The sequence below is a fragment of the Nelusetta ayraudi genome, unplaced genomic scaffold, assembly GCF_046127955.1.
Source record: "Nelusetta ayraudi isolate G7.1 ecotype Tasmania unplaced genomic scaffold, CSIRO-AGI_Nayr_v1 ptg000028l, whole genome shotgun sequence".
NCBI lineage: Eukaryota > Metazoa > Chordata > Actinopteri > Tetraodontiformes > Monacanthidae > Nelusetta > Nelusetta ayraudi.
Window position 1 is genome coordinate 2552966 of NW_027466078.1, and position 20276 is coordinate 2573241.

General features: G+C 44.6%; 1 long non-coding RNA gene and 1 pseudogene across 1 annotated transcript in view; one reads left to right on the forward strand and one right to left on the reverse strand.

Moving 5' to 3' along the window:
* Positions 1-3020: 3020 nt before the first annotated feature.
* Positions 3021-20276, reverse strand: part of LOC142891207 (uncharacterized) — a 132376-nt gene continuing 115120 nt past the window's right edge. Inside the window, exon 2 of the long non-coding RNA XR_012927199.1 lies at positions 3021-3214. This is a non-coding gene — a long non-coding RNA (uncharacterized LOC142891207). The remainder of the gene's footprint in view (positions 3215-20276) is intronic.
* On the forward strand, positions 8878-12430 carry LOC142891078 (cilia-and flagella-associated protein 96-like; annotated as a pseudogene).

The following is a 20276-nucleotide window of genomic DNA, read 5'->3' on the forward strand; positions in this document are numbered from 1 at the left end:
TGTCTCTTCAGGTTTGTTGTGTTTTTCCCACTTATTTTGTATCCACATTGCTTTCCTTCGGCTACAATTAAACATTTGGTTTTGTGCTCCCAGTCCAGGTAGCGAAAATGCTTCCACACATCAACTCTCCTCTTTCTTCCAAGCCCCCTTTGAAGCGTGGCCATTTTACTTTTTTATATTTCATCAAATTTTACTGCCATAAATTTGTCCAAGTCAAGTGTTTGCGTGTGTGGGTATGTGTGAATGAGTGAGCCCGCTGAGGATTTGAAAGGGGGTGTGTCTGTGTGAGAGTGTGTAGAGAACAGCGGGTGCTACGCAGAGCGATGCATACGCATTACGCAAAGGAGACGGGAAGACATAAAATATATATCCTTTTTCGTCCCGTTTTAGTTCGTGAACTAAAATGACCATAAATTTTAGCCTTGTCTTTGTTTAGTGAACAATATTTTAGTTTCGTCTTTATTAGTCAACTAAAATGCATCCTGATTTCGTCCCAGTCATTGTTTATTCACGTGGGGTTTAGTCTCGTCTCGTCTAGTTTTCGTCCGTTGAAAAATGGGCGTTGACAAACATATTTCGTCCAGTTTTCGTTAACGAAATTAACACTCGCCCTTACTCCCAAGGGTGGTGCCGGAGAATCTCAATATTGAGGGCGATACAGCCCTTAAACTCGTCCCTCAACTTGACGTTGTTAGAATTGGGACAGCACTTGCACTTCGCGGGAGCGCGCATTTTTGAGATTGAGGGTTGAGATTGAGGGTTAAGGGAGGAATCTGTCTCTCTCTCTCTACAATTTTTGTATTTCCTTCTCACCCCAACTGGTCATAGGCAGATGGCGGCCCTCTGGAGTCCGGATCTGCTCTTGGTTTCTTTCCACAGGGGAGTTTTTCCTGGCCACTGTCGCACTTGCTTGCTCTGGGGGCCCAGTTGGTTCCATTTTCTCTGATTGTACAAAGCGCTTTGAGACGTCTTTGGATGTGATTTAGCGCTGTACAAATAAAAGTTGATTGATTGATGTTTTTCTGCTGACTTTTATTTTGACACCCGGATGTCAATGTCAGCTAGGCGGAAGCAGAGTAGAGTGCCGAACACTTGAAGGTGACCTATTATATTAATTTTCGGGCCTTTGTATTTGATTTCTGGCCCCTCCAGAGCAGCAACACACAATTACCCGCACTGAAAGCTTTGTTGATCTGCGTCTCTCGCTGCATCGCTTCCTTGTATTTCCTGCATCCCGCAAAAACGCTCCGTTTTACTTCACTCCACCCCCAGCCTCCTCCGTGTATGCCTCCCGCCCAGCCCACTCTGCTGTGATTGGTCACGCTCTTGGTCTCTGCTGAGCTGCACTTCCTCAGTTTGTCGGTGCGGGAGTTAAAAAGTAAACAGCAAACTTTACAAAACAGACACAATTTAAACACTTACCATCGGGAAAGCTTCTTCACCCTTTAGCAGCATTTTAGCGGCTAATCCACCTTCGTACGGACCCAGCGTGGGCTGAGTTACGGCCGCAAGGTGAACCGAAGGTCCCTGGATATTTGTGTGCATTCCGTGTCCCCGGAAACATATTTTACTTATTGTACTGACCGTGTTTTAGTTTTGTATTTTTGCTATCACTTGAGTTACAGAATTATCTATTATTAGACAAGAATATCTGCACAATTTAAGTCCACCCAAAGCAGGAAGAGCTCTATACGACCGATGTTAACATGCTAGCAGCGTGAAAATCGCTACAAGGAGGAGTCAGAATCGCTGCCTCTTAAGTTTCGCTGCCAGTGAACAGCGGTGGTGGCTAACAGTTTATCAACACGATTCAGCGGTTGTACTTTGCAAATAGTCTTAAAACTAAATTTGATTGAGGTCACAATACAGTCACAGTCCACATTCATTGTTTTCAAATATTTCCATGACTGACTATTCTCTCGTCGTCCATCGGCCGAGTCGAGCCCGTCTCACTCCTGTTCCCACTGGGCTGGTGTTCCATTGCATCCGCATTAGGCTGAACAAACGTCCAACATTTTCTCTGTCCTTTCCACTCTGACGGTTGTGGTCCTTGGTGCTTCTGCAGTTGCTAAGTTTTTTTGTTTTTTTTAATTTCCTTCACACAGAAAAAACATTTTCTTGGAGCGGTGCACTTCTGGGCAGAGCGGGGGAGTAGCATGGCCATGTAGGGGAATCCGGCACGCATTGACGTCAATGCATTCCCAGTGTTAAAAAAAAACAACTTTGGCCTCATTTTAACATTGTAACAGTATTAAGAGCTCAGCAAAGTGGAAAAGCATCATAGGCATCATAGAGGAGAGGCAGCACGAGTCAGAGGCAGTGCAAGTCAGAGACAGCGAAGAAGAACGGACGGTGCAGAGCAAAGTTTCAAGACTACTACTGGTCAGGGGCACACACGGTACATATATTACCTTTGTTCAGTTGTCAACAACGAGTGAATTATAACATTTTTTCATATGACGATGTGCTGGGGGTTTTTTTGTGTGTAGCATTACATTGCTGAAGCAGATTGTCACCTGCACACCTGAGGTACATCAACGTTGATTTGCACTGCCGGGGAAGCTTTAGTTTTGTTTATTTTAAGATTTTAATCAATTATACTTGTCTTGGTAGATGAAAATGCATGATATGAGTTTTAATAAAGTTTATTTTTAATTGATAAATTTTATATGAACTTTAACTTGTGTAATTTTTGATTAAAGAGAAAGACACTGACAAGACATGAACACATGACTCACAGAGCAATTCATTGAGGTGGACTCCATCAAAAATGCGCTGGTACATCAGTGCTTGTTCTTCTGGGGCATCTGGGATCAGTTTGGTTCCCTGGGACTTAAACTCTGCCATTACAGGACAAGTCGGCATCAGAAACGGGTTGATCCATATGCGCTTGCGAAGTTGGCGGTGACTTTGAAGGTGAGATTTTGTGCAATAGAGAAATGTAAATAACACTACCACTACTACTACTACTACTACTACTACAACAACAAATAATAATAATAATAATCATAATAATAATAATGATAATGATAATGATTAAAGCTGCAAGCAGCGTTTGCGGGACTGAGCCGCCGTGGCCGACGCGACCCCCGATGATCCCCGACCTCTGCCGACGCCTGCAATTGACCCCCATCCTCTGCCAACGCCCGGCGACATCTGCTGACTCTGAAAGAAGTCTATGCAAATAATGCAGATTTTTCACCTCCAGTTTTTTCTTCTTTTTTTTTTGGAAGATGCTGTCAAATGTAAATTATAGGTCTTGATGAGACACACACGTGGGTGTTTGAATGACGCCTGTAGGACTTCCCTAAAGGGAATTGCAGCCATTTATGTGTGTGTTGAAAAAGAGGGAGAAGAGGTCTAATTAATCACCACAAAACTCTGTATGCAAATGATGCAGATGTTTTACCTCCATTTTTTCTGAAGTGGCTGTCAAATGTAAAATATAGGCCTTTATGAGACAAACACGTGGGTGTTTGAATGACGTCTGTAGGGTTTCCCTTAATGAAACTGCAGCTATTTATGTGTGTGTTGACAAAGAGGGAGAAGAGGTCCAATTAATCATCATAAGCCTGTGTATGCAAATGATGCAGATTTTTTTCCCTCCAATGTTTTTTTTGTTTTTGTTTTTTTTAAGTGGCTGTCAAATGTAAAATATAGGCCTTGATGAGACAAACACGTGGATGTTTGAATGACGTCTGAAGGACTTCCCTAAAGGAAACTGCAGCCATTTATGTGTGTGTTGAAAAAGAGGGAGAGAAAGAGAAAGCCATTTCGGTGTCTCCATGAAAGATATTGGTGCCATCTTTAAGCTAAAGGCCTCAGCGATCTAAATATCTATAGTAATCCGGGGTGTGAATAACGTTGTAGGCGTGGTCAGTGGAAAAAAAACTGACTTTTTTTTTCTTCCGTTGGGGCGATCTCAAACAACTCGAAATATCTCACTACCTGTTTGTGACACACCAAAAATTAGAGTGTACGCGACGTAGAGCTTGATGAGACGAACTCGTGGGTTTTTGTTGCATGAATTTTCGATGTTCATAGTTTTAGTTTTCTGGTGTTTTTTTTGGACTTTGGTCAGTTTTGACATCCATCGACTTTAAAGGGCTATAAAATGAAAACGGTGCAACGCATCCAGACCAGTCTTTTTACATTGACCTTCTGACAGTCCAGTTTGTGCAATACAAAAGTTTTGAAACTTACAGCCTTCACGGTTGTTGAGTTCTGTCACTCTGGATGATTTCAAACAAATGAAAATAGCCAACTTCTGGTTTTTCAGGGGTCAAAGGTCAGAGTGTCAGAATGCAGGTCTGTATCTAACGAACGCGTGGGTCTTTGACCCATGTCGTTTCGGCCTTCCTAGAGGGCGCTAGAGGCTTTTTAATTTTTTCAGTGGGCATTTCGAGCGATTTTTGGTCAATTTTCAAAGTGCATCGACTTTGGAGGGCCGTTGCACGAAAACGGTTTGAGTTATGAAAAAGATTTTGATGATTCTTTGTAATGAAGGTCCAGTCTATGTCATACTGAATTTTCAAGCCCATCGGACTTGCGCTTTCAGAGCCTTATGTTTTTAACGTGAAAAAAGAAAAGTGGAAATAACTCACTTCCTGTTTGTCGGGCGACAAAAATTAGATGTCAGGCTTGAAGAGAAGAACCCGTGGAATTTTTCCCCATATTTTTTCAACCTTCCTGGTGGAAGCTAGGGCCATTTCTAATTTTTGGACGGCTCTAGGGGGACGCCTCTAGGGGGCGCTAGAAGTGGAATTTTGCCTTTTTTTTCTTCCTTTTCTTTCATTTTGTACCAGTTTCTACCTCCGTGCCAAATTTGGTGACTTTTGGAGCATGTTTTGTAAATAATAATAATAAACATACGAAGAACAATCGAGTCTTCGCCTTGCGAAGACCTGCTCTGATGAGAGCAGGCCGTCGCTGAGGCTCAGTCCCGAATAAGAAGAAGAAGAAGAAGAAGAAAAAGAAGAAGAAACGGACGAAGAACAATCGAGCCTTCGCTGAGGCTCAGTCCCGAAGAAGAAGAAGAAGAAGAAGAAGAAGAAAAAGAAGAAGAAAAGGACGAAGAACAATCGAGTCTTCGCCTTGCGAAGACCTGCTCTGATGAGAGCAGGCCTTCGCTGAGGCTCAGTCCTGAATAATAAGAAGAAGAAGAAGAAAAAGAAGAAGAAGAAGAAAGTAGGACCTGCAGGTGACTCTCATTAAAGGTTGTAATTAGCAGTCTGACAGCTAAGTGGGGGAAGGGTGGGGGTGACGACAAACAATATATATTGTCTACACAAACCTGTTCCATGCAGCAGGGAATTGCATACATAATTCTCTGCTGGCCAGAAAGTGTTCATGTTTGAGAAGCTGGATTTTTTTACTGCCGTCATTAAGCTGTAAATCTCCTCCCGTCCTCCCGCTCCAGAACACAAAGAGTCGGCGGCGGCTCCGCCTCAGTTTTACCGCCTGGTCCTGAGAAAGAGAGGAAACCTCACAGAGGACGAGTCAGTGAGGAGAGGTGGGGAGAAGAGAGAGGCTACATCACACACAGCGCAGTGAGTCCGGAGATGGAGGAGAGAAGAATGAATTAACCACATCTGACTGGAGGTTTTTCACACTGATTTTGGTGTCGCATCAAAATCCACAAAGATTCAGATTCACTGTAATTGTCACTCAGATGCACTGTTTAGGGACATGCATGTGAAAAACCTAAGCAGTAAAGAGTGTTGCATTGTGCAGCACATGGCTTATTGTCCCCAGTGCGACAACTTTATGCGACTACAAACCACAAACTGTGGGGAAGTGACGCCATCACAAGGTGAAGAGAAGAGCTGCACAGTCTAGTTTGAGTCAGTAGTGAGTCACATGTTTTTAGAGACGAGTCACGGCCACTTCAGATTAGTTATTGGCCCGCAGGCCATAGTTTGGACACCTGTGGTGTAAACGAAAGAGACCCACTGTGGACATCAGGTTGATCTTCAAAGGTGCTGCTTTGAGATGGAAGTAAACTCTAAAGTAAACACTATAAAATGCATCAGTGGCTAGAGGAGGAAAGGTCTCAGTGTGTAGACTAACAGCGCCCCCTGGGGAATTTCACACGGGTGGCATAGATCCAGAATCACCACCGGGGGCAGTGGCAGAGTGAGTTCTACTGGTCCTGGTACAACCGGCTCACAATGTCCAAGATGTTCAGGCAGAAGTGGCTCCAAGTAGCTCAACCGCACATTGACAACTGGACTTCTACTGGTGGTCTCCAAGTTAGCTCCTAGATACACTGGCACAGTCACTTCACACACTGAATTCAATCTGCAGGTAAATCACAGTTCCATGTGGCTGCTCAGTGCTAGTAAGAAACAGAACCTTCCAGTCCCGTCCTCTGATGGTGCAAGTGGGACTCAGCACCAGCAGCCTGCTGGAGCCGCAGCTCCTCAGGTTCATTTCTCTTTGAAGGCTGCAGCACCTAAAGCTGCAGAGGAACTCAGGAGGATCACGCCGAGGATCTCCTGGCTTAGACCGGAATCTTTGGAGGACAAAAAACCTCAGCGGTGGTTTGAAGTCAGCTGTTCAGGACCCCAGATTAATTCTCCATCTTTGTCACTTCTTCTCAGCATGAAGATGAAGGTGGCGCTGTGAAGCCAAAATGTGCCACTTCCTCTTCGCATGGTTTCAGCTTTCATTGTTTTTTTTTGTGTGTGTGTTCGACTGATTTATTTAGAATTATCCTCATATCTTTAAATTTCATTGCTTTTGTTTTTCCTTCTTAAATCAAAGCTGCTTTCTCATGTTTTTGAAGGCCATGTTTGAGAAAATGCCATTCAATCAAATCCAGAAGTATTTTCATGAACAAAAAGACACTGACTCAGGAAAAATCCAAACTCTAAAATACGACAAATTTCAAACATGACCAGTAGATTTAAGACTGAGAAATAAACAGAACAAAGTAAAATATAAAATCTTTGACAACAAAAAGGTTTTGTTGTCCCAGGTGTCCCAATTCCATCGCAAGCCGATCGGTGCGGAGCCGATTATCACCCGGGTCGCTTGCCGGGTTGTTTGACCCGTTTTGTCGTGCAACAGCGCGGCTCGGTGAGCAGATTCCACCGCCACCAAATGCTGATTAGTTGCGGGACATCACCTCGTTTTTTGGCCAGTGGAATACACAAAGGCGATAGGAGGGACGGAGACTCATGACGAGAGAGAAAAAGAGCAGGGGCCACAATGCAAATGGACTGAAAAGGTAATGCAACCTCAGTCCCCTCAGAGAGAATCTTCTCCAAAGCAGGGCAGATAATTACAGAGAGAAGAAACAGGATCAGCCCCTAAAAGATGAGGCACTTGGTTTTTCTCAATGTCAATCTTCACTAAAGGACAAAACTGTTGTCTGAATGCTGATTTTTTTTTTCTTTTTGTTTTACACATTTTAATTTATTTTCTGTTGTGTGAGTTTCCGTAAGCTTATGTTGTTTGACTTTACATTTGTTTAGTAGTAAAAAACTAAAAGTTTAAAATTGTTAATAGTTATTTAAGTTCATTTGTAAATAGTTAAACATTTGTTTTTTGCACTTGCTTAGTTTTTATCACTCTGTAGAGTGTATAAATAAAGGTGTGTTTATATTATAAACATTTGATATAGTCCATATTTCTTTTTTTACATTAGTAATTCATATTACGCATAATCTTTTATTACTGTTGGTAATAAATTATTTTCGGCACCAAAAAAATTTGTAGAGCCGAAAGAGCCGGCTCTTTTTAGTGAGCCGAGCCAAAAGAGACGGTTCTCTAAAAAATAGCCGCAATGCCCATCACTACTAGAGAGCGTTCAGCATGCTACAGTGGAGCGCGCCACTGTGGACTGACTTTACTATGAGGGAAAGTCTGCCACCTGCTGGCAGGAGCAAACACTCAGCCTGTCAACCCCCCAAAATAGACAGTGACGTCTTAGATGTGTCCATTCTAAGAAGACTGATTGACACTTTAGTGGAATTGTCTCAAAAATCCACTGGATAAATAACCCATACTTAATATTTAAAACTAGAATGAAAAATGTATTTGGTGAACAGGATGAAATTTGTAGAAACAGTTTGTAACAAAATTTGCGACTGTTATTTTGGAACAGGGGATAGATAGATAGAACTTTATTTCAGTTTATTTTATTAGGGAAAGTCTTTATTTTTCAGTAAAAAAGAAACAGAAATTTGTCTTCGACACAGCTTAAAAAGAAAACCACTGAAGCACATTCACACAGATAAAAATAATAAAAAGTAGGTTATTTTTTGCTATTCAGAACAGTTATTGCAGAGGGGATGAATGATTTTTTACTAGAAATAACAAGTTAAACCGCTCTGTTACCACTGTTACCATATATACACAGTATATATACTCTATGTTCATACTGATATTTATATGTTACTATAATTAATGATACTGATCTATGTGAAGACAATGATCCCATTAATGAGTTTTCAATAATTATAAACAATGACTGAACAAGGTAAACAAGATAAAACAGAATTTTAGACGCAGCTCATCGAGTTGTGCAATTCTTAGAACAGGCCTGCGGGGGGCGACTCACGTGGTGCCAGGGGCGGCCTGGTGTTCCTGAAGCAGGGACCTTCTTTCAGTAGAGCTGCTTCACACCTTTGTTGCTCCTGTATCTCTGTCTTCAGTTGCAGTCAGGATGAATCAATAACAGACGTTGAGTCTCTCAAACTGCTCAGCAGAAAGTGTGTAGAGCCGTCCTGCGAGCAACACTTGATCTGAACCTACACCATATGTTGTACCTTTAATTTGAAGGTCACCTGGCAAGAAGACACTCAGCTTCACACAGTGTTTGCTTCCTGTGCTCCAAGGCAACCAGCACAGACACAGTCTGACACAGTCTGTAGATCCTGTCTGTCATCTGATGGCCGTCCAGACGCGCTAGCCGAGCCAGCGGTGGGTCAAACTGCATGAATGCAGTCTTGTTGGACCAGTCACATATTTTAATTACTGCATTATTCCACATTGTGGCTCTGCTACTGTGGGCTTGTGTGCTTGTGCCACGATGGTGTCAGGTGAGAAGAACGATGACATGCAACGTCTTGGTGTTTTCAAGGAAATGAGCTACATCACTGTTGGTGACAAGTTCACTTCAAGCAGCAACCGTGAGTGCTTGGTCTTCAGCACCTTCTCTTCACCACTTTATTCTAGCTGCTCACGATGCAATGTTCTCTCCTCTCGAGGTCCGTTCAATGAGTCGGCCTATCGTGGCCGCCAAATGCAGGCAGGAGCGGCCAAACACAAGTGTGCGGGAGCGACAGCACCGTCTTCAGCAGAGCAAGAAAAACCTCAGCAAGGCCTTTCTGCCCTGCAGCGGCGCCAAGAACCCGTAATAACGTCCAGACACAAACCCTCCAGGATGTTCTGGAGGCTGCATAAGACTGACTGAAGTCTTGGAAGACCAGGGGCCAATACACATCCTGCATGGTCACTGGTGTCAGGAGGCATCAGGTTTTATTGGCATCAATCTCAATCACAACACCTCTGAATTTTAACTCATTCATGCATCTTCTATACCCGCTTATTCCTATTCAGGGTCACGGGGGTCTGCTGGAGCCAGTTCATCGCAGGGCCACATAGACACAGACAACCATTCACACTCACATGCACACCTACAGAAAATTTAGAGTGTTCAATTGAACTCACATGCATGTTTTTGGACTGTGGGAGGAAGCTGGAGAACCCGGAGAGAACCCACGCAGACACAGGGAGACCATGCAAACTCCACACAGAAAGGTCCGAGGCCCGGAATCGAACCCACGACCTTCTTGCTGTGAGGCGGCAGCACTAACCACTGTGCCACTGCGTCGCCTGAATTTTAACTCACTTAGTAAATGTTTGCAGAATGGTTTGATTTGATTTCTGTTGTTCAGACAGCCACCGAGTTTCCATTACAGTTTCTCACAAAATAAAAGCAATATTTCTAAAATTTCGACAAAGCACAATTGTGACTTGCAGGTGTTTCCATTGAATGGTATGAAGATCAGACCATGAAAAAAATGTGGGTTCAATTTTAATGTTGACTGTTTTTGTATCTACTCATTTGTTCTGTCACCTCCTGTCTCGCAGCTGCGGCTCAGGAACCTACCACGGCACTCTGACACAACCTATTGAAGCCATGAGTCCGCTGCTGGCTGGCCAGAAAGTTCATCGCTCACCTGGACGCAACTTCCTCACCTCACCTCCAAAGAGAGGCAGCGGCTACAGGTGTCTGTGTGCTTCACAAACAACGCTACGCTGTGAACCTCACTGACTTGAACCTTCACTCTGATTGTTGAGGCAGTTACATTCTGGGAAACCCGAATATGTAAAAAAAAAAAACATCATTATCTGGTTTATGGTGCCAATGGTCACAATATCAGGGCACACGACATGTGGCTGTTTCACATCTAAATGTCAGCTGTAATGCCATGCAGTTAACATTGTAGTAATAGGGGTTATAGTAGTATTAGTGGTAGTACTAGTTATAGATGCCTTTCCTGAAACAAAACTCACAGTTATGAAGAAGCTTGTTGACTTTCTTGAGGCTGTGCGCTCTGCTGCAGCTTTCCCAACGTGACCCTGTCCAGACCTGAGCTGTACGCACCAGACCCGTATGACCGGGTAGTACTCAAGCCCGAGAAGTACTCAAGGTAAGACACAGTTCTATCATGACAGGCTGTAGGTTCCTGTTAGTTCATTCTTCCTGGGTCTGGACCAGGTACTGGATACTGGTACTGGATACTGGCACTGGATACTAGTACTGGATACTAGTAATGGATACTGGTACTGGTGACTGGATACTGGCACTGGCACTGGCACTGGATACTGGTACTGGATTCTGGTACTGGATACTGGCACTGGATACTGGTACTGGAACCTGGTGCTGAATACTGGTACTGGATACTGGCACTGGATACTGGTACTGAATACCGGTACTGAATGCTGGTACTGGATACTGGCACTGGATACTAGTACTGAATACTGGTACTGGATACTGATACTGAATACTAGTACTGGATACTAGTACTGGATAGTGGTACTGAATACTGGCACTGGATACTAGTACTAGATACTGGTACTGGATACTGGCACTGAATACTGGTACTGGATACTGGTATTGGATACTGGTACTGAATACTGGTACTGGATACTGGTATTGGATACTGGTACTGGATACTGGTCTGGTACTGGATTGTCTTTAGTCCTTAGCATAGACCACCAGTAGTTCTCTATAGTAGTTTCTACTACTCTTACTACTCTTACCCACAGTAAAGCACTTTGAGATAATTTATTTGATGTAAGGTGCTCTATAAATAAAAATACATTATTATTATTATTATTATTATTATTATTATTATTATTATTATAAGGAAGGGAAAAAAACACTGTGCTGTCACTTTCACCCTTAGAAACTGGCCAAACATTGATTATTAACACTTGATGCTAATTAGGCACAGAAGTGGATCATGTGACAATGTGTGTTTTTGTTTTTGTGTGTTTGTCTGCGTGACACAGAAGGAAGCAGCGATCCACCACTCTAGAGTTAAAAACGGCCCCTTCACTTCCAGCCTTCATCCTCAAGATTACTTTCAAAGCAATCCCTTCAGAAGCATCAAGCCCCTCCCACCAGCACACAAGCCCCTCCCAGCTGCACAGGCCACACCTCCAGTCCCCTTCAAGCCTTCATCTCTGGGCAAAAAGGTCAGTATTGTTCCAGATTTATTTTCAGATTTGCTGTTGATGCCCTCTTGACTGTCTGGTTTTCTGAATGCTTTTAGTCTGGCGGGATGAAAGCAGGGACGTTCAGTGCTTATCCTTTGCATTCTGCTGATCCATATGCGATTGGACAAGCTAAAAGAAGCCAGGTAGAGCCAGTCTTCCGTCCTGCCAATGGCCCCAAGAGCACGCCAGTGCAGAGTATCATCACTGTCAACACACACAGGTGCACAGCTCACTCTGGTCTTTTTTTAATGATCTTTGTGAAACTTCAAATCTCTGCACATTATAGTTGCAACTGACGGTTAATGTGTCCAGAAAACTGTGAGTGGAGGTTGTGTAAAACACTGGTATGGCACAAACAGCTCTTGATGAACTTGTAAGGCCCCTTGTGATGTATCAACTGAATCAATGACACGGTCGCGATTGAAGATACATGAAGTTCCTCAGAGTTTTAGTCCTTGCTGAAAGCAGATAAACACATCATGTAAGATAAACAATGAACCTTTTCAAATTTTCCCAATATTTACCTCAAATATAATAGTGGTTCTGCAACTAACAACCAAAGGACAATAAAACATCTTCTCTGTTGTTCATGTCTTGCTTCAGGAGTGTGAACTCTGCAAACTACACTTCAAACTACACTTCAAGGATTCCACTTGTTGCAATGTCAAGCCCTTTCTTACCCGGGCTGCATTGACGGCAAAATCCAAAGTGTTTCCAAATGGTTGCTTTCAAAGACCGCAGAGTCGGTTGGATTTCTTTTTCTTCATCCTCCATACTTTAGCGCGCAACAACAAACACCGTAGCACGACACTACACACCCCTCTGTAGCGGCTAGCCTACTAGGCTTTCATGCCTGTACATAGCCCACGCTGTTTCCTTGTTGTGCCTACACTACGGTGGCTGAGAAGGCACACAAAAAATCTATTTTTTTGAAAATGAGAATCAATTCTGAATCGTTCCATGTTAGAAGGTCGATTTTTTTCCTGCACCCCTAGTGATAAGGTGTCAGCATCGATGTTAGTTTTACCAGGCCGATATCTGATGTTGTAGGGGAGGAAATATCTAGACACAAATAGTAATATCTCCCCAATACGTATTCCGTCGTTCCGGTGTCAAGGTGAGGATTTCAAAGTAAAATACATAATAATTAATTTAATCTGACTCCATTTGATAATAATAACTTTACTTTTATATCTTGATTGAGAGAAAGACTTGATTAACAATTAAGAATATAGACTCAATAATAATAAAATTCTCGTGATCTGACATTAGTCTTCAGTTCAGGGATGGCTTATATAAATTAACAAAACTATTCAGTTTGTTCATTAAACATGGAAGAATAGCCTGATGTCTGGGTTGGAGTATTCAGAGGTTATTGAACATGATACCCAATCTTATCTGACCAACTCAGAGGTTAAGGGTTTGAATAATGTCCAGTGAAACTTACCATATAACTAAGGTCTTTGGGATTCTGATTAATCCCTATCTTAGTTCAGTGATGACAGATATAGACAAAGCATTCAGTGACCTTCTTAACATAGAACAGCCCAGACATCTAGGTTGAGATATTCAGAGGTTTATATCTTCCAACTCAATAGTTAGAAAAACATGACACTCAATCTTTTCTATTCAACTCAGAGGTAAAGAGTACAAGCATTACTCGAATGAATTTACCATATAACTGAAGACTAAATCAATATCTGATGTCAGATTGTTCTCCACATAGAACAAAAGTCTCAACAAGTTAATATTGAAGGGGAATGGATAACATACCAGTTTATTGCGATATCCAGAGTAAAATGCAGCAAAAATTTAACAGACCGGTTGTGTAAAAATGATGGTAAACAATTCAAGAAGTCAAAGAAAAAGAAGAAGAGAGAGAGAGAGTGAAAAAGAGAATCAAGAAAGAGAGTGGGTTCCAGAAAAGGAGAGGAAAAAGAGAGAGAGAGAGTGAGTCCCAGAAAAGGAGAGAGAAAAAAAAGAGAGGCTTCAGATTCTTGTTCCTTCCCTTAAATATCCTCCCAGAACAGAGACACTGCTAAAATGCATATTTAAAAGATTCAAATCAGATCAACTCTTCCTACTCGGGAACCTTTTGGTCATCAGGGGTAATTTTCCACAGCAACAATAGATCACCAAGACCTTCATACCTCTCGCACTGACACTCACAACATTTCAAAGGAAAGTTCTAAACAACAGGCAGAGACAGTGCCTGAATGCAAATCCAACAAACACAAGGAGATACCTTTTGGCCCTCGGGGGTTCCTTTCCCGCGACATGTAAATCATGTTAGTTAATTACAATAGGTGAGATTGATACAGTTGTAACCCCCGTCTTTGAAGAACTTCCATTGTTAGAGAAAACACTTCAGGATGTGGATTTGACTGTCTTACAATGTCAAACTGGAAATCAGTCAGTTGCCCCACCCACCAGTCCAACACCCAAATGTCCCGCTGCATTCAGCTTGGCAGTGCTCAGGACGTGTGTGAGGGGATTTTTGTCCGTGAAGACATTGAAGTGTGAAGCATAGAACAGATAATCCCGCTATTTATCACATATGGCCCACTTCAATGCCAGGAACTCCAGCTTTCTGCTGTGTAGGTGGTAATTCTGTTCTGCTGGCCTCAGTATGCGCGACCCATACTCAATCACCCTCATTCTGCCATCCTGGTTCTGATAAAGGACAGCACCAAGACCTTTTTGGGAGGCATCTGTGTGAAGTGTGACGGGGCGGTTGAAGTCGGGATATGCCGACACTGGCGGCTTGGTCAGTCAGTCTACAAGCTGCTCAATGACCCATTGATGTTGTGCGGTCCACTCTATTGGCGTTGAGAAGACTGCTGATGGCCTTTTGCTTTTCCTCGTGATGGGTTGAGCTCATGGGTGCTCGGTTTTGACTGGAGCAAGTCGTACAAGGCCTTGGCTATGCAGGAGAAGTCCTGCATAAAAGTTTGATAGTATCTCAGGAACCCAAGCAACTGCCTGATGTCCCCAACTGACATCCCGCACAGCCTCAAGGTCTTTGGGGTCCATTTTTACTCCCTCTTCTGACACCAACCGGCTGACATAACAAACCTCTTTATGGAAGAGCTCACACTTCTCTGGCTTCAGCTTGGCTCCGTGCTGCTGCAATGCTTGGAGGACTCTGCGTAACACCTCTACATGCTCGTCAAAGGACCTGGAGAAGCACAACACGTCATCGAGGTAGGGAATACAGCATGTCGAGCATCCCCTCCATGCTCCACTGGAACGCTGCTGGGGTGTTAGATAACCCTAAAGGTATTCGGACCCACTCATAGAGCCTCCATGGGGTTATAAAAGCAGTCAGGTACCTTGAAACTTCGGCAATGAAGCCTTGATGGTAAGCCTTTCCTTGATCTAAGATTGAGAACCAAGCGTACCCTCCCAGAGAGTCTGTGAGGTCCTGGATTCTAGGAAGGGGGTGGCGGTCCGTTACGGTTTTGTTGTTGAGGAGTCGATAGTTAACACACAGACGCAGGGACCCATGTTTCTTGCTTACACAGACGACAGGAGCTGCATAAGGTGACTGGGATTTTACGATCCACCCTTTAACCAACAGCTCCTGAATGTACTCTTTTACTTCTCTGTAGAGTGGTTTTGGGATGGAAGCATAGGCCCTCTGGACTGGGATGTTATCTTTGGTTCTGATCTCCATCTGTAGGGAAGGGATGCATCCTATGTCATCACTGTTATGGGTGAATGCTCCACATTCCTCATATAGCACCCCTCTTACCACTTGTTGTTGCTCTGGACTCAGGTGACTAATATCAACGGGTGGAAGCCAGGGCTCAGGTGGGGTGGTACTGGGAGAAACAATGTTATTACCTTCCACTGACGTCTCTCTCTTTGTGATGAATCAGAGTTCCGTAACTCTGGGGCATCGGTTTCAAGGACCTTGACAACATGTTGGATGGTTCCCAGAGAGGTTCTCTTTGGCACTGTGACTTCGTGTTTTGAGTGATTGGAGATGGGCACCTTAATGTACGGTCGCTGAGCATTATTGATCTCCAGTAGACCTTCCCCTACGCTCAATTGTCCTAAAGCATGGCTTCCCTCTGCAAGTTCATAAAGAACGAGTGGGTCCGAAGTGTCGAAGTTTGGGGGCACTCGACACCATACGTGAACTGTCCTGCCAGGAAGAATGAGGGCGTGGTCTTTAGCCACTCTTATCGTAACTGGATCACTGTATGTCTTAGGTGGAACCTGAATGAAACTCACCATGGCCTCTGCCTGTTCTTCCTCTACCCCAAATGCACTATGGAGTAGTTTGACTACTGTCGCGACCGCATCACCAGACGACTCCTTCCTTCTGATGATTTCTTCCAACGCATTGACTCTCATAAGGATTTGGGGTAGTGGTAAGTAGCTGATTAGAAAAGGGGCCTGGAATAGTGAGATTAGGATCGTCATTTCCTGTCGGATTGCTGGTAACTGTATAATTGAGGATGTAAGCGTCAGTCCACTCTTGGTCGATTATGCTCACCTGTGAACCTGAATCAAACAATACTGTTACTGGGTAACCACCAATTGAACATTTAAGTAGATTGTTTTTTCCCAACTAAGGGTGCTTTGCAGGTGATGTTACTAGGGCGGATATTTGCGTGTGGATTTTGCTGTCTTTTGGGCTTGGGATGTCTTTGCTATCTGATTTGAGATGTGGCCTACTGTTTAGGACTGAAGCTGTCTGCCGGTCTCTGAGTGTCCCTCCACAGAGTCCGAGCCCTGTTTTCCTGCTCCTTGCTTCTTTTCAAACATCCCCTCGCTGTGTGTCCTGCCTCCCCGCACCCAAAGTAGTGGTTACACTCTTGATCCTTCTGCTCAATGCATTTTGAACAACAAGCTGTTCTGCATCTCACCTGGTCTGGGGGTTGTCTTAGCTGTGGTTGGGTGGATCTGTTGCCTGGTGGCTGAGTGTGAGGGTGTGACTGGCTGTAAGCTGATATAGTTGGAGGGTGAGACGCTAGAGTCTGTTGATCAATCAGAGACACCACCATTTGTGTCAGGGCCTCCACTTGAGCACTGAGCTGTCAAATTGTCTTCAGGCTTTTATTTTCTGCTGCTGTATCCCTTGACTTGTCAATGTTGTAACAATCTCCTGTCTCAACCTTGGCACTGTGCACTTGTGTAGTCTTTTGTCGAGGGGTTTGACCAAGTCTGCGTTGGTATTCATTCTCTTCATTAATTATCTTAATGACCTGACAGAGGATTTCCTCAGCGGTGACTTGGTTGTTTGAGGTTAGAGGTGTAAGCCTTTGTCGAAGATCAACGTGTTTTGTCCCCAACCCCTGATAAATAGTATGGCGAAAGACTTCTTGAATGGTCTTAGAGTCGTATGAGATGTCTGCACTGGCCTGCCGGGACTGAAAGATTTGCTTCTGTTTGAGCCCAATCATCCAGTACAGGAACTGCTGGGGCGACTCTTGATCCGCTTGCCTGGTGCACATCAATTCCTAGAACGTCTCAGTCGTTGCTTTCTCGCCAAGGTGGGATATGAGGAAGCCTTTAAGTTCAGATACAGTCATTGAGTCTTTATTTATAAGCATCTCTTTATAGGCCTTGTTAGGGGCCCCAAAACAAGAAATGGCTCGGGGGACCCGTTGCATATGAGGAGACAGACCAGACCACAGTTTGTTTACGCAAAGTATTTTTATTTTTATTTAAAAACCCCAACCCCCTGGACAGGTGAAAAGTGTCAACTCAGAAAACCAAAAAGGGCTGTGGGCGCCGGCCAAACGAAACAAAAGAGGGATAAAACGGACAAGGCCAGCCCACACAGGGCCGTAGGACCCTGTCCGAGTTCCGACTATTCAGTCTAACCTGAAGAATCGCAAAACCTACAGCAAAGTTAAACAAAATCTGAAAACAGGACTACCGGTCAGCCTCAACCCAAACTAACACAAAAAAAACACATGGGTCCTATTAACCCATGTGTGTGATCACCTGTCGGTGGGGAGAAGAGGGGAAAAAAAGGATTAAATTAACAGAACAAATACGTGCGACCTGGACGACTCCGATGGTCGTGGCGTGCGCCCGACCAAATGGCAAGTTGCGTTCCTGAATGGGAGAGCGAGAGAGAGAGCCCGCCCTGCTCTCACTCCTTTTATAGTTCCGTCCTGAGCACCACTTGCACACTGGTGCTAACTGGGGACTGGGGAGGAGCGAGCACGGGAGGAGTGGTCGGGTTGCACATAACACCCCCACCCTTAAGATGTTGATTCTGTTGGGGAAAGGCACAGATCGACATCAAGGTTAACAGCGTGACAGAGCATCCGCGATCACGTTGTCCATTCCGCAAATGTGTTTCACCTGAATGTTGAATGACTGAATTACTAGGGACCACCTCATTATCCTCTGGTTTCTTTTTCTCATACGATCGATAAAAACCAAAGGATTGTGGTCCATATAAACAATAACTGGTTGCGTAGAAGAGCCCACATAAACCTCAAAGTGGTTAAAGGCCAGTACAAGTGCAAGTGCTTCTTTTTCGATGGTTGAATAAACTCGCTGATGACGGTTGAATTTTTTTGAAAAATACGAGACCAGGTGCTCGACGCCATCGGCACCATCCTGAATGAGGACAGCGCCCGCACCCGATTCACTGGCATCCCCCGCTACCCTGAAGGGACGCTCGAACACTGGCACAGCTAATACCGGGGCATTTGTCAGTATTGCCTTAATCGCTTCAAACGCCTGTTGACAGCGCTCTGACCAGCGGAAACGATCTTTGGGGCTGAGCAGGTCAGGGAGCGGAGCCGCCACCGCAGAGAAGTTCCTACAGAAGCTTCTATAGTACCCCGCCATTCCCAAAAAGCGGCGCAGCTGACGCCGAGAAGATGGGGCAGGAAACGACAGAATGGCCTCAATTTTGCAAAGTACCGGCTTAACCTGCCCCCAACCCACAACTTTGCCCAAGTAAGTCACCGTGGCCCGCCCAAATTCGCACTTCGCCAGATTCAACGTAAGGTTTGCACCTCTCAGGCATGCAAAGACTTCATGGAGTTTGTCGACATGGTCTTCCCACAAGTCGGAGTAAATCACAATGTCCTCGAGGTACGCGTCACAACACGACACACCCGCAAGAACCCTCGAAACCAGACACTGGAAGGTTGCGGGCGCATTGCGTAGTCCGAGCGGCAAGACGTTATATTGTAGGAAGGCGTCAGGTGTCACAAACGCAGAGACTTCCTTTGCACGTTCGGTCAGCGGTACCTGCCAGTACCCCTTCAAAAGATCAAGTTTCGACACGTAGGTAGCACTGCCAACCCGATCAACACAATCATCAACTCGCGGTAGAGGGAAACACTCAGGTTTAGTGACGTTGTTGATTTTGCGATAGTACAAAAACGATCTGTACCATCTGATTTAGTTGAAAGGACGCACAGCGAGCTCCATGCACTGCAGCTGGGCTCCACAATTCCATTTTCTAGCATGTAACCAACTTGCTGTTGTAAACGAGAACGTTTGTCGGGGTTCACCCTATACGCATGTTGTTTAATGGGGGTTGAATTGCCCACGTCAATGTCATGCTCGAGCACATGCGTTCGGGTCGGCACGTCAGAAAACAGCTGCAAGTTCGACAATATTAAATTGGTCACATCTTCACGCTGGGCCCCTTTTAAATCGTTAAAATGAAAATCAAGCTTCAAATTCTTAAGCCGGCCTTGCACCACCGCCGGAGACAGAAAGATAAAATCATCTGCGTCGCTGGCCCCCGCGTCTGGCGAATCAGCACCGGACAGCGCCAAGACGCTCTTACTCACCGCACCAGCCTGAGTCGGGGGATCGGCGCCCTTATCCAAGTACGGTTTTAACATATTTATGTGAAACAGCCGGCTCCTCCGTCGTCGGTCCGGCGTGTCCACAATATAATCTCGATCGCTTACTTTTTCTTTGATCTCATATGGACCCTAGAGCCGTGCATGCAACGCTGATCCCAGGACCGGCAATAGTATTAAAACTTTGTCGCCAGGACTGAAACTTCGAGTCTTGGTGCCCTTGTCAAACCACGTTCTCATTTTCGATTGCACCACAGATAAGTGTTCTTTCGCCAACTGGCAAACACGGTGGAGCTTGAATCGGAAATTACTGACGTAGTCACATAAGTTCTGTTGTTTTTCATCGCCCAGCCACTTGTCGTACAATAGGGACATGGGACCCCGCACCGTGTGCGCGAACACCAACTCTGCCGGACTGAAACCAAGGGATTCCTGCATCACCTCACGGGCTGCAAAAAGAAGAAGGTGGACACCCTCGTCCCAGTCATTGCCAGTTTCAAAGCAGTATGTTTGGAGTATGGATTTCATGGTGGCGTGAAAGCACTCTAACGCCCCTTGGCTTTCAGGGTGGTAGGCACTTGAATAACAATGAGAAACATCAAGCTGCTTTACCACCTGGGCAAAAACGCGTGACATAAAATTAGTCTCCTGATAGGTTTGGATCACCTTTGGTAACCCAAAGACAGAGAAAATTTTCAACGAGGCTTTTAAAACCGTAGGAGCCGTAATTTCGCGTAGCGGGGC